The sequence below is a fragment of the Stylophora pistillata genome, chromosome 1 (genome assembly GCF_964205215.1).
Source record: "Stylophora pistillata chromosome 1, jaStyPist1.2, whole genome shotgun sequence".
NCBI classification, from domain to species: domain Eukaryota; kingdom Metazoa; phylum Cnidaria; class Anthozoa; order Scleractinia; family Pocilloporidae; genus Stylophora; species Stylophora pistillata.
In genome coordinates, this window is record NC_142519.1 from 2,925,797 (window position 1) to 2,940,864 (window position 15,068).

The window sequence follows — 15,068 nt, forward strand, 5'->3', positions numbered from 1 at the left end:
AGCACAGAAAATCAGAAGGGTGGAATGGCGAAAAATCAGTCTGTAAAGGTAAAATTTTCCTCCAAGCGAATGCTTTCCAAAATGAAAAGGCACCGCACGTCGGCGCAAAGTGAGTGTAAATGTTTTCACTACGCAATAATTACTTGTATCGCATCATGCTAATAACTCTTAAAAATCCAACCAGACTTCAGACTCGCTTGAAAAGTATCTTACAGAACTGATCTCCCGCTTTGTCTGGAAAACTATCGCTGTTTTTGACCATTCTAAAGGCGAGGGCGACTGAAGAACCACGATCGCGCTTCGTAATGACGGCCAGCTAAAGTCAGCAAACAGCACACAACTCCAAACAAAATGACTCCCCTGTACCGCTATTTCTTAAGACGTGGTTTTAGTATTAAAAACCCATTCAAAGGATCAAATGTAACAAACAAAGAGAAGTATCATGGATATTTTCCAACTTAAACCCGCAAAAGGCCGCTGTTTTCATCGAACTCAGTCTACAAGCACATCCAAACACATGGAAGCGCTTGGCAGCCTAACTTTGATGACCACTGACCACTGTGACGTCACCAAAACGTATTTCTGCGGTGTCGTTTAAATAAGTTATGTTAAATCGGTGAAGGATTCATTCTTGATCATGTTAACCAGCATTTACGTGACTCAATGGAGAAAGACTGAATCGCCCTTTTAGCCGTGGGTCTCATTCAGCACGTTTCACTTCCTTTTCAGTAAACGGAAGCGTGGTGAAAGAGATTTAGAAAAAAAGATAAAACACTACTAGATAAATTAATTTTAGCGAAGGAATCATGTCTGATTACAAACAAAGATGATGACTTTTATTATTTTTGAACAATTTATTCAATTTATTTAATTCAATTTATTTATTTATCCTTTCAATTACTGATAATCGATTACAATGGGAATAGCAATTTTTACATACTCTTAATTTCTTATATACCTCACACCTGTATTTATCCTAGTTAATGCAATTAGACCTTAATGTTTTAGATAGGCAAGTCCACATCAGCCATTGGCTGACTTTTACCAACCTGCATTAACAAATAAACCATGTATGTATGTATGAATGTAGAACTGTGCAGTTTAACATCCACCTTCAAATTTACCTGAGTTTATCTGAATGATAGAACAAATGTCGTTATATTTTACGTCTTGTTTTGTTTCGTTTTCCTTTGTTTTTTTTTTTTTTCCGCGTGCAACAAAGGACCAGTTATATTTCTTATTTTAATTCGTAAAAGAAAATGATCTGCCAGAACAGTTGCTGCGGAATTTGTTCGAGTTATGGCCACAAAGATGGTTATGGCCACAAAGATGATGACGGCGCACACCTTGTGAGAATGATATTTCAACTTTAGCATTAAGCCGATTCGTGCGATCATTTTATGAATGAAATTTTCAATAAGTCATCATCCTCTCGTTCCTTACAGATTAAGCACACATAATCTTTTAAATAAACAATTCTATAATCTGTTTAATACGATCATAGCCTGACTGTGATGGAACATGCTCGAACACAATCCTAACTAAAAACTTTAAAACGGTTCCTCCTTATGATTGCGTTTGCTCATCCCCTTTTGCTAGGAGCTCATTGCACTGAACTGAGACTTTACTGCAAAGGAGACATCTTCTAACGAAGAAGAGCAAGCCCGCGCTTATGTCGACTCCAAATATTATCCCGACTGTTGTGAACTTCCTATATTGATTGAAGAAAATAACTACGGACACTGTTTCAAATATCCTCCTTTAGGAGTATTGGGAGATTCCCAGAAAATACAGTTGTCTTCGAGAATTTTCTTATTTTGCCTACAATTTTTACGCCTTGATCGGTTAAGTAAGTAGTCTAGGTATAAATGCATGGTTAAGTTAAGCAGACGTAATGTCTCCGGTATACAAATGTGTTACATCACAAAATATTCAACTTTAAGGTCGGAGATGGTCGAGGCCTTATGTGTCTCTTAGTGACACGAAGAGGATTAATAACATAAATATAAGGTCGGAGATGAAATTCCACCGTATCATGTCTGTATCACTGAATTATAATTTGCTGCTCAGAATTTCATTTTTATTTATGATTCAAAATGTTATCACCAACTCCTGCAGCTCCGATAAGTTCCAAAAACAACAGCAGGAGATCTGAGAAATGTAGACAAGAATCTGATCGCCTTTGAATTGTAAATTATGACTAGCAATTCCATGACGAAGACGGCTATGAACAGAGTGCAGGGTTAGCGTTACGATTCAGCGATTACTTAAGGAGAATGAATCTACACTACAGCGTTCTAAAAAAAATATCAAACATGTCACATGGAATCAGATCTTTAAATTAGTTAGTTAAAAAGTCCTGACCATTTATTCTCTGCTTTTCCTTCTTTTGCATGATCTTATATCATTTCTCCTTTCTCTCTTTCATTCTTTTTCCCTGATGTTCATAATCGAGGGCCATATATTAATTTTTTTTTCCTCAAAACCTAGGAACTGTGCTGAGCTTTACAAAGGCGATCAAGGAATCAGCGGTGTTTATACATTCTATCCTGACGATAGATCTTCATTTGATGTATATTGTGAACAGACAACAGCCAGTGGAGGGTAGATTTTGATACAGAAGAGACTGAAGGGATCAGTTGATTTCAATCGCAGCTGGGATGAGTAAAAACATTGATTCGGTAGCTTTCTCATTGGTGAATACTGGCTCGGACTAGAAAAGATCCGCCACTTCACAAGAAATAAGACAAAACAAGGTTTACGTAGATCTGGGAGTAACTAATAACAAAACTGTTTTTATGAACACTGTTTACGCTGAGTGTGCGTGGCTTTCAATTGGAGACGAGAATGCTAAGTACCAGCTGAACCTTGGAAATCTTATACGTGCTGCTTCATTTAGGCAATCACCATCCTTTGCGCTCCAATAAGATCGAAGTTATAGGTAGCTTGCACTATGAGTCTCTATCAACATCTTGATCAATTCTGTCTCTACCAATCCTTTAACGACTATCACGGTTTACAGCGTGTCTAGTTTGAGCCAGAGAAACTAACTGAGTCATGCAAATACCTCTCACACTGATGAAAAAGAAATTTGCACGCCTCTTTGAGAGTCACCGATATCTTAGTGAAACAATGTGCCGGGCACACGAGGGAAGTGTTTTAATACCACTCTGAGAATATTTTACGTCTTGTTTTGTTTCGTTTTGCTTTTTTTTTTTTTTTCTCTCCGCGTGCAACAAAGGAAATAGTATGCATGCAGGCAACTTGCAGTGCTCACAACACAACTGAAATGAAGATCAGACCGGTAGACTTTTCTCAAAACTCTCCCACTCATTACTTCGTTTACGAAATGTAATTTAAGGGCGGCTTAATGGATAGGATTGAGCTTTTTCTATTTTTTCCGGATAAAGATTGGTTCTTAATGTTTAACTCCCAAACCGCATGTCGCGACGAAGCTGAGTGTATTCTGCGTCTTTTCTCTGTAAAGAATGCTAAGGTATCATTTTTAAAATATGATTAATTTGCAATTGATTAATTTCGTATTAAAGACTTCCATAAACAAAAATATCTAATTACAAAACTAAGTGCAGACTAAAAATAAACACAAGAACGGGGTTAATTGATTAGTAAACCAAGCTAACCTTAATTCCTTTGGATGACGCTGTTAATGACGCCGCCCGACTTCTTCCGCCACCCTCCCTTTATGACAATTCTGCTTCTAAACATTCGTAAGCTTGATAATAAGTTCATGGAGCTGTGATGATGCACTATCTTTAAACACAAAAATATTGTACTTATCACTCGTTATTCATTCTCGTTGTCTGGCGATCCTTTGATTCTAGCAATCAACAAAGGAATACAACGTTCTTTCGAACCCGACTTTTTTTAAGTTATATGGTTCATTCCGGGCCATTAAAAGCGAATGTTATCAACGGTCAAACATTTGGTGGCAATAGCTGAAAATTGAATTTCGCCCATATTTCAAAGTGAGGTAGGTCTCAATGGAAAATAAACCACTGCATACTTCGCTTGGCTGAATATCGATTTATTTTCGAGAAAATCGATAACAGCTGAATTCCGCCAAAATGTGGCTTTTGAGGCTCAATAATTTCAGACGCATCTCAGAGCGTCGCGTCACAAAATGAAAGAACCTGGATTGATAAAAAGTATCAAATCTTGAAAACAACATCAAAACATATTAATTATTCAGAATTATTCGAGTCGCGCGAATAAATTAACACGGCAACCAATCTGAACCACTACCAGGTTTTTGTGTAGTGATGTCACCGGACAGCACTAACGCCCAGTGCTCTCAGACGCCTCTATCCCCGAGTGACTTAGCAAGCGGAGGAGGCGGCTGAAATTCAGGCTAACCTAACTCCAACTAGATTAAAAATAGGTCAAAAGTATCCCGTGATTTAACTATGTGCTATACAAAACAATAAATCTGGGTTTCGGAAGGCGGAAAGTAGTTCTTTTGGATCTCCAAAGGATTTTTTAGGGAAATGATTCGAGGCGATTTCATAAAATTTTAAAGTTGGATAAAATGCGCCGATTCGACGGTGTCATTAGTTAGTCGAAAATGTACACATACTCACGCAAACTCAATTTTTTCGCATTTTACGTCCAATCTACTGCTTATTTAAAATAATATGCTCTTACCTTCTATGGATTGCATTCCTGAAATTGTTGCATCTCCCTCACAATAGCGATATTACTTGGAAGGATAGTCAACGCCTCCTAATAACTATTGTTCACAAAGCGTATCTCGGGGTCTTGATTTGAGGTTTCGCTATTCCCATTCCGTTGAAAAAGAGGCTGTAATTACTTTACGTAAGAGATCTTTGCTTAAAGTGCCCCTGAGACGAATATTGACCATTTTATTTTGGCCTAAATTGTTTACACAATGTTGAATTGGATCAAGTTAAGACCTTTTTGCCATTAAAAACTCAAAAAAAAAAACCTTCAATGACCAATTATTACCGCTTCAAAGTCGTCCAGAAATCGTCCGCCATTGCTGGAAACATGTTCCAGCCGAGCCCGTAAAAACGTTATCATGACGTCAAAGGCTCAACAAACGTATGCTTTGCTTTTTCACAACTCTATTTGTTCGCTGCACAGAGAATCACACATATTACTTTTTTGAGAACTGTTTCGTTGTCAGTCGGGAAACGTCGACTTTTTCAGACGATGAATTGTCCCAGAAATCATCTGAAGCTTCTGTGGATAGTTTGAGCCGACAAACGATGAATTTTTGCCATGCGAATGAAGATAAACACAGAACTGCACGGACTCCTCATGTGGCTTTTGTGGTCGCATCGCTTTATTGCCTTCGAACTGTATTTTCGCTTATCCAATCATTCTAAGCAACATATGGCAATCTACGGTCTTTCCTTAAACTTAGGTAGCTCGGAAAGCAGTAAAACTCTTCAACAAAAGCTCATCTTTCAAACCGGCAGTCTAAATCCCACAGGGATCAACGAACGCTTTTCATTCCACTAATTTACTCGCGTTTTTCTCGTTGCCATGTTCCCAGCAATAACGTAGCTCCATTTTCTGCATTTAAAAGCACACACAACCCACAATTCCTCTATTCGCTCCGACGAAGGGCTAACGCTCGAAACGTCAGCTTTTGTAATTGTTACGGTGGCCAATTTACCACTCAACTTTGTTGATATATCTAAGGGCGTAGCCAGGGGGGTCCTGGGGTGCCCGTGATCCCCCCCCCCCCCTTGGTAGGCCTTCTTCTGAGCAAACCTAAAATATTCAGGTGGTGAAAACGCCATGACAATATCTTGGCCTGCCCAGTATACTCTCGCTGCTCATCCCAAAACTGTAACATGAAGTAAAACATGCACGGCGGGGAGGTCGACATGACAATCTGGTGAGCAGCCTCTGTGACCCCCATCCCCCGCCTTTGAAAAATCCTGGCAACGCCCCTGTATATCCAAATTATTTCGTTTCCCCCACTAACGCAGCCCCAAACAGTCTCTTTAGAAACTATCAGCCTTTATTCATTTCTATTTTTGCTTGTCGTAAGGGATTTTCCTTTTTTGTAAGAAATGATCGGGTGATTAGTAAAAATAGTTTTCGGCAATGGCTAATTGTGTATCCGAAGGCTGATCTTGGGAGTTTTTGAAAGCCATTTAATTTTCTAAGCCATCAATGTGTTTTCCCTGATGCATTTGGTCAATATATCATTAACCCTTTCCTACGTGTTTTTTACTATCGGTGCTTTGAGAGGTTTGAAGTGAACTCTGTTGTTGAGTTGCACTTTGGTCTCTTTTGTTTTTTCTGTCTTATTCATGATGACTATTGTTGTGTTGCTTCGGTGAGGTTCAAAGTAGAGTTTGTTTCAACTCTTTTAGAGCCGTGACCTCATTGCGTTACAAAGTATTTTTTTGCCTTAGATGCAGTCTGCAAGTAGCGTTATGACAATTTTCTAAGTAGCTCTGAAGGGCGATAGAAGACTGAACTGGTGGCATTCAGTTTGATATGAAACAGAAGTGGCTCTTTGTTTTGTCCGTGAAAGGTGTAACGGAGGCGCATTCGTCTTCCGAATAAATCTCGCAAAAGTTGGCCTGAATTTAAATTCGTTTGTCACGGGCGTTGGGATAAATTTGAAAGCCTTTGATAGCACGCTGACTTGGCTGTCAGATGGTTGATAGTTTGACAGGTTTTTAAAGAAATTTTCATTTTCTCGGTTTTTTGGCTGCGAGCCTACATTTTAAAGTGCTTTTACGCTCTGTGTCTTAAGCTGCTTGTTCTACTTTCGCTGATATTAAAGCCAGCTTTTTTTAGAATCAGAGCACACAATTATATTTTTCATCTCTTTTGTGTAAAAGTGAGCTCTTTGAGGTCAGAAATCTCAATCCTCAATTCGGCTATTTTATCATTCTTATTTACAGTGTTCACCGAGTACTTTCCTTTGTGTAAGGTATTCTGCCAGAGAGTTGTTAAAGGTGGATACTGATCAGCTCATATATAAAGGTGATAAAATCCGTGGAGTTTCGTAGACCTCGCTTTTCGGCATCGAGATCGCACTGAGGACAGTTTTTCTTGTCCCTTTTCTTCTTGAACGGTAGGCACTGAACCCGACAGAATTCTTCGCCTAGATTCTTCAAAGTACACAGATCTCTCGAAACAGTCCTCCGAAAAGTGTTCAGAGTAGATCACAAATATTTCTGTAGGATTGAAGTTTACTCGGCGAGGTCGCACAAGTCGCATCCGTTTTTCCCGCTCTGATCTATTTCCAAGGCTCCGATGCAGAGAAATACCTGCAGCATGGTCTGCACGATTACTTAAGCTTTGAATTACGCATCGATGCCCAGTCATTTTTGTTCAGTTTTTGTAAGAATAGAGTAAAGCACTCTGTTATGTTTGCTTGACATTTTGCCATGCGAGATTTTCGCGTTGAGCCTTTGACGTCACTTCCTCTGAGTCTTGCGATCAACTTCCGGAATATGATCAAATAATGGCGGACGCGAAATCGTGAATTTAACGGCCCGAAAAAAGATATTTTTGGTGCTCAGTCTAAACTGAAATTTGGCAGAGTAGGTAAGGGAGACACACTGAACACGAAAATGGAAAAAAAATGATGTACGAAAATTTTGATCTCAGGGGCACTTTAAATGTGAACCTTTAACCGAACCACGAAACAAGCTGTAAGCGGAATTTTGCTGGTTCAGAAACGCGTTTCTTGTGGGCGGAACAACACTGATCAATTCAAAGCGCCGAGATCTACTGAAATCGACAAGTTCGCAAAAAGAGAACATTGTACTGTGAAACGCGTGGCTTCAGGAACTTAGGTCTTGTTTTAATTCATTTCGTGATTAAATGTATCATAATTAAATGTAGTATGGTATTTTTTTAAAACATTGTTTTAGGTGGATCAAGCTCATATTAGGTCAAAAAGAGCGAAAGATGAACCTAGTTCTCTTTCTTACTATTTTTACAGTTATTGATTGCTTGATTGATTGATTGATCGAGTGATGTTCCGGAATTCCCAAGAATGGTCCGTGTTCCTCGTTTTATCGACGCAGTCTATTTTAATCACAGAAATTCTCTTGAAACTGGCATTCTAGTTTACTAATAAAACGAGTAGAAGAGAAAAGATGTAATTATTGCGACTGCATTGCGTGTCGTGTTCTAGATCTCTTAATATGGATATCTGCTGCTCGTTCAAAACTATACCAGGAGGATTGTGTGGCTTCGACAAACGATCCAGAAAACAGGAAACGGAAGTTATACCTCTTCTAGCCTGTTCAAAGCGGATTGATAGCCATTCTGCTAGTTTCGGTTTTTCCGGGCCTAGAGACGAAGTTGACTTAATTCTTAGCCGAGCAGCTATATTCGCTTCTCCTGTTAACATACATTCCGGATCCATGACAATATGTCCCTTGCACTGTGCAAAGCTTAGTTTGGGGTAGATGAGAGATGCCAGGTCGAGGTGCAGAGTTCCATCTGATCTATCAAACCATGGTAAAAGTGACAGAACCCGGCCAAAGTGTGACAGAGGAATAGGGAAACGTGATGCTCCGCAAATAATATTAAAGAAGACAGGAATGTTTCTTCAAGTTGGCTCAAGTGAATTACCTTTTAGCTTACCTTTTCTTTTCAAGACACCTGAAATATATATTTTTTTCAAATTGCGTAATTACTACTAATGGCTCTTGATTTTTTCAAGGCATTTGTGCAAGATGTCAAAAAGCATTGAGAGCCCTCGCTACAGACGAGAAAGTGGCAGCCACTGCGGCCTAACCATCGGTTGCCTCTGTAGCCGTCAATGTTGTTGAACAGTTGGAAAAACTTAGTCCTGGTAAGCTTCGACCGCATATATGTACCTGCAGTCAATACAAATGCCAATGGCATTCACGGACAGACTCAGCGAATCCAAACGTATAACTAGTAACCACTGTTAAAGAAGATTTTCGGCTAACCATTTCTACCACCCTCACAGTTACACCTTATACTCTATAAACCATCAAATTCTGTTGACCATCATAGCCATTCTTCCGCAGTCTGCAAGAAATTATGATGGTAAAGGAAGCCTTAAAACATAAGTCTTTTGTTTCCGTAACAATTTTTTGCAGATGTACTTCATCCATGATTAAAAATGTTAACATAACCCTTTGGTCTCATAGGGGAAAGGAGTAGTCTGTACCCCTGGAAAATGGATTCACCACCATGACATTTTAGTGACATCGCAAGGGGAAAGACTATTCTCTCAAGCTTGTCCCAGAAACAAGTCTCCTTTTGCGTATGTTTATGCGAGGAGAATGATAAAAGGACCTTTTTGCAAAACAAAATATTGATGTCCCTTTCTACACTCGTGTTATCTACATCTGAAACCTCAATTCAGTGTTTTTATGTATTGTAAAGCGCTTTTAATCCAAGAAATATCTTAGGAAATTTGGAGTTTACACTCGCTTTGTCGTTGTTTTTTCCATTTAGAAAAAAATTAGAAGAGATAGAGGAGCCTCGTGAAGTCTCTTTTACTTAAAATTTAAGACCTTCACTAGAAGCAAGTCTTTACGAACCATCTTTCGCCGAGGAAAAAAGTGGATCACCAAAAGTAAAGCTGAACGAGTTTCTCACTTCAAGGGATATTAATCCAATCCGCCATTCTTTGGAAAAACCGTGGGCAGAAGCATCCAAACGGCCCAAACGGCATTACATCCGAGAGGCGCAACAAACTGTTGATGCATGTTTGACTGAAATTGCCCCAGAGGACTCTGAAATGTTACTCTTCTCAATAGTAAAATCAAAACTTGGGGCAGCTACTATCGAATTCTCCATGATGGAATGTCTCACTGATTTTTATAACAATACAACTCACTGGAGCACTCGAAGACAGATTTTATCCATCGTGGTAAACGAACTGACTTTCAAGGATTTGCAGAGATGAATGCCTTACTCGTCCAGGTACCACTTTAACATAGCTAGACATCATTTATTGCTCCATGGTCCAAAGTTCCTTCTGTGAAAAGCACGAGGATGTACAGTGCACCACAGAAGCTCGATCATTTCTGGTTCTGTCCTGGTGTACCGGTTCACAAGGGAATCACCATTGTTCTTTCTTTGTTTAGGAATTATTGGTTAGCTATTGTGTATTGTTTGGTCTTTTGTATTGGCTCTTGTGAACCGGTACACGAGGACAGAACCTCATTTCTTGTCATTTATCACCAGAACTCAAATACCGGTTATACAAGATCTACCTTTTGGCGAAAAAACATTAAAACTTTCATCAAATGTCGAAGTAAAGATCCCCAATGTTGTGAGAAGTCTCATGCCTGAGCAAATTGTGCTGCAGTATCTTGGCTATTGTAAAGACGTGGGTTTCACGCCAATGAGTCGAAGTGCGTTATGCAAACTTCTCAGTGTATGTTCCGTGTATGACTAATCTGATTGTCCAAGAATAAAAAATTAAGATTTTTCGCATGCTCAGAAAATCGAGTCCAACCAGAGGTCGCTATTATTGACGCTCGCTAAAAGGATCGTGGCCCCTTGAGACAAAAAGGATTTTGTTTTCGCGCCTTCACGTGGTCTAACAAATTGGAACAACGGCAGAAATTGTAAACTCGTGACAGCATGTCGTATCAGATGTTTTCTAGTATCATTATTTGAATGTCTGTCACTTGCTTGAAGGTCCACGTCTCGCGGTGGCCTCATGGTTGGTGCGCTCGACTCCGGATCGAGTGGTCCGGGTTCGAGCCCCGGCCGGGGACGTTGTGTTGTGTTCTTTGGCAAGACACTTTACTCTCATAGTGCCTCTCTTCACCCAGGTGTTTAAATGGGTATCGGCAAATTTAATGCTGGTGGGGCCTGCGATGGACTAGCATCCCATCTAGGGGAGACTAGAAATACTCCTAGTCGTTTCATGCTACAGAAACCGGAGTTAAACGCCGGCCTGAGGGGCCACTAGCTCGTAAGCAGACCTTACCTTTTACCTTACGTCTCAAATGAGTCAATGATCCCTGATCATTGTCGTGCTTACGCTCTGAGCTATCCTGAAGACGGTGATTACGTCAAGACACTTGATGACGAGCACAATGCAAAATGTAACAACTACAAAATACTCCCGAATGTAATCCATGAAATCCAGGACACCCTTGGATGTGTTCACTGCGACGAAGAACGAGACGAGTTGGAGTACAAAATATCACAAGCACGAAAGAATATTCCAGCTTGGAAGGCCCACCTTCTTTGGGCGATAAACCAGAATACGGCAAGGCTCTAAATTCTTGAAAATCTTGATGCACAGTCCGTCCTCCTTACAATAGATTGGGCGATGAAGTTCTTGCTAAGAAGATTCCTTAAAAGTCAAAGCGACTGGTTTGGAAAGCATGGTATTCCTTAGCACATCAATGTAGTAATGAGAAAAAAAGCAAATAATAAAACTGAAATGTTAACCTTCGTGCATTCTTTTGAAAGCTGTACCCAGGACAGTTCAACTTTTCTTGTCATTATTGACGACGATTTCACTAGACTGAAGGAAATCATGCCAGAAATTAACTCTGTTCACCTCAGGCAGGATAACGCCGGTTGTTATCATTATGCATCAACACTACTATCGGTCCACCAAGTGGCAACAAAGCATGGAATCAACCTAAAGCGCCTTGACTTTTCAGACCCCCAAGGTGAAAAAGGCGCATATGACCGTAAAGCATCTACAATAAAAAGTCACATGAAAATCTACCTCAATGCTGGCCATGACATCGAGACAGCATCGCAGATGATGACGGCCATTGAGTCATCTGGCGGAATGGCTGGAGTCAGTGTGGTAGTGAGCGGTCCGTAACCCACTACAAAGTCAACACCAGTGAAGTGATAAGGAGTAAGTTTTACTAATAACATTCATCGAATCGAAATATGGCGTCCAATTTGAATTACCATTGTTTTGGACTTACTAGCCTCGTCTTGACATGGAAACACAAAATGATTATCACATGTGTGAGAGGCTAGTCAGTCCAGAACAATGGCAATTCAAATTAGACGCCATATTTTGATTCGGGGTATTGCATACACCAACGAAGGTGTGCGAGTGTGGAGAGCGTATGGAGTTGGTTGCAGTAAACTTTTACCTTGGAGTAGTTTCTGTCAACAAAGCAGTAGCTCTCTTCCTCAGTTAAACGAGCATACAGAAAATACGCACTCCAACGTTTCTTTACAAACCGTAAAAGCTAGACGAAGCGCAAAACAAACAACATAATTGACAAAGGTTTTAGCGAGAGAGAGTGACAGTGACGAATTAACCTGTGAAAAAGGAAGTGGGCTCTTTTATTGTCCAGAGGAGAGGTGTATCAAGTCCTTCCAGCATTTCTTTTCCTTAGAAAAACATCTGGATTGTGGCAAACACAGGTATGCCCTAAGACAAAAAACGTTTTACGACAAGGCAATGGCATTGTACGCAGCTAAACTGGAGCATGGGGCTGGTATCGTTCCCTAAACTTTACATGAAGATGTATCTATCGTGAGAGGATAATGATCGTTTACTACCAATGGTCCTGTACTACCAATGGTCCTGTACTACCAATGGTCCTGTACTACCAATGCATGCATTAAATATTCATCTCACCTTATTTTTGCTCCTTTGGCAGATATCATCAATATGTCTTTACTAAAAGGCATTTTCCCGAAAAAACTTAAAATCGCTAAAATCATTCTCATCTTCAAGGCAGAGGATCCTAGCTTTTTTGCAAACTACAGACCTATTTCTTTGTTGTCTAATTTTTCCAAATTTTTCGAAACAGTTATATACAATCGCTTAGTAGAATTTGCCGAAAACCACGATATACCTTACCGCTGTCAGTTCGGATTTCGGAAAAATCACTCAACATCGTACGCGTTAATTCATTTGGTAAATAAAATTGCATCTGCAGTCGACCAACACCAAAGGTGGGTGTTTTCCTAGATCTTTCCAAAGCATTCGACACTCTCGACCACCAAACCTTGTTTGCCAAATTGGAGCACTATGGTGTCCGTGACGTGGCTCTGCAATGGTTTAAAAGCTACTTTTCTTTCCGCCAGCAATTTGTCCAATTCAATCAAGCTTGCTCTCCGATGCAAACCATCCAGTGTGGAGTCCCTCAAGGTTCGATTTTAGGCCCACTATTGTTTATTCTACACATTAATGACCTTCCTAATGCCTCTGAATTATCAGACCCTCTACTTTTCGCTGATGACATTAGCATCTTTTATTCTTACTCAAATCTAAATTGCTTAGAATCCATACTTAATGATGAACTCCAAAACATTGACGTTTGGCTAAAATGTAATAAGCTTTCAGTTAATATAAAGAGAACCAACAACATCATTTTTAAACCCAGATAGAAGAAATTTAACTCCAGCATTTCTCTCTCCTTTGGAGGTAAACCCCTACAACAAGCTAATGTAACTAAATTCTTTGGGGTCTATATTGACAATCATCTCACCTGGAAATACCATATCAGCTATGTATGTAAGCAAATCGCTAAATCAATAGGTATTATATTTAGGTCTCGCTGTTCGCTATCCTCCGCAACCAAACTCACTTTGTATTACACCTTAGTTTATCTTTATATCGCCTATTGTAACTCCGTCTGGTCGTCCACATACGTATCTAACTTAAATAGAATTTATTATTTGCAAAAGCGAGCTGTACGGGCTATCACCAACTCAGACTATCGAGACCACTCTGCCCCTTTAATCTCCAAACAAGGAATTTTAGATATTTCCAAGTCAATACGTTTGAAATCGCCAAATTTATGTTTTATTTCAAAAATAACTTATTGCCCCCATTTCTTCTCGATCTTTTTGTAAGGAATAACCAAATTCACAACTATGGTACAAGAACAGCCAGTAATTATCGAACGCATTTGTGCAGTACACATGTCAAGCAATTTACAATTCTCTACCAAGGTCCTAAAATTTGGAACTCTCTCCTTATTTCAGTCACTCGTTCGTCGAACTTTCTCAGCTTTAAAACGAAATTGCAAGAGTTTTTACTTAAATAATCACTGAATTGATCAAGCCGCACATTCGCAGCACTTTTTCTTTACTTAATTTATTATTGTAAGTGAGGTGGCTCTCCCATAAGCCTGGTGGCTTCTTGGGTCTCCTCGCCTTCCAACTGTTATCGCTTTAATTAAATATTTTTTATTGTTAAAATAAGGCAAATAAAGATGATGATGATGGCGTGTGCTCCTAATTCCGCGAGAATAACAAAAAAGAACCTCACCCGGATGCTCAGAAAAACTATCTTCCTCAAGTATTTCAAGAGGGAGAACGCACTGGGCAAAAGGCTGACCCTACGAACATTTCCAAGGCAATGCGAAGAGCTAAGCACAGCGATGGCTCCAGTATCTCTGAAAAGGATGACTCCCTTACACCTCAGCAGATAGCAGGATTTTTTTCCCGCTTGACAGCGAAAAAAACTTTCAGCACTCGCGATGATGATTATGGAAGACATTAGGCAAACACAGAGAAAGACATCCAAGAGCTGACTGAGGAAGTAATAAAGACTTTCGACCTTCAGTACCCAATCATGTATGACAAATACAACATTTGTGAAATCGCGTGCCAGTCCCAGTTGTCAAAGTTTTCCGTTGGGATCCTACGGAAGATCTGCACTGCGCTTGAACTAGACGTTTCTTCAATAACCAGCAAGCGGAAGCAGCCCTTTATAGATATTTTGCAAGAATTAGTTGAAAATTGTGTTTGTAAAAGTATGGAATAAATAACTAATCCAAACCTTGAACTCCCTGCCTGCGAAAAGACCCGCGCCCTGTCGGCAAATCTAACGGGTTACTAATTTACCTTGCTGATTCACTATAGCTAAACAGAGATGCGTTTTTTTAGACCGTCTATAAAAAGTCATTTACTTCTTAAACTTAATTCACTTGGAAGGACAGATTAACCCCAGCATGGGTTTGTTTACTCTTTTTTTTGCTAGAAAAATATAGATGTTAGCTTTTACGCAGTGGGGGTGAAAACTCTGTTCTGATCAGACAACAGGCCTATAATGTGTCTTTACGCATCATCTAGACTTTACAATATATTGCCATGCAATTCATTGATGGCTTTGAACC

At 39.7% G+C, this 15,068-nt stretch overlaps 1 pseudogene; it reads left to right on the forward strand.

Moving 5' to 3' along the window:
• The first annotated feature begins 9,739 nt into the window (after window positions 1-9,739).
• Window positions 9,740-11,800, forward strand: LOC148740824 (uncharacterized; annotated as a pseudogene).
• The last annotated feature ends 3,268 nt before the right edge of the window (window positions 11,801-15,068 follow it).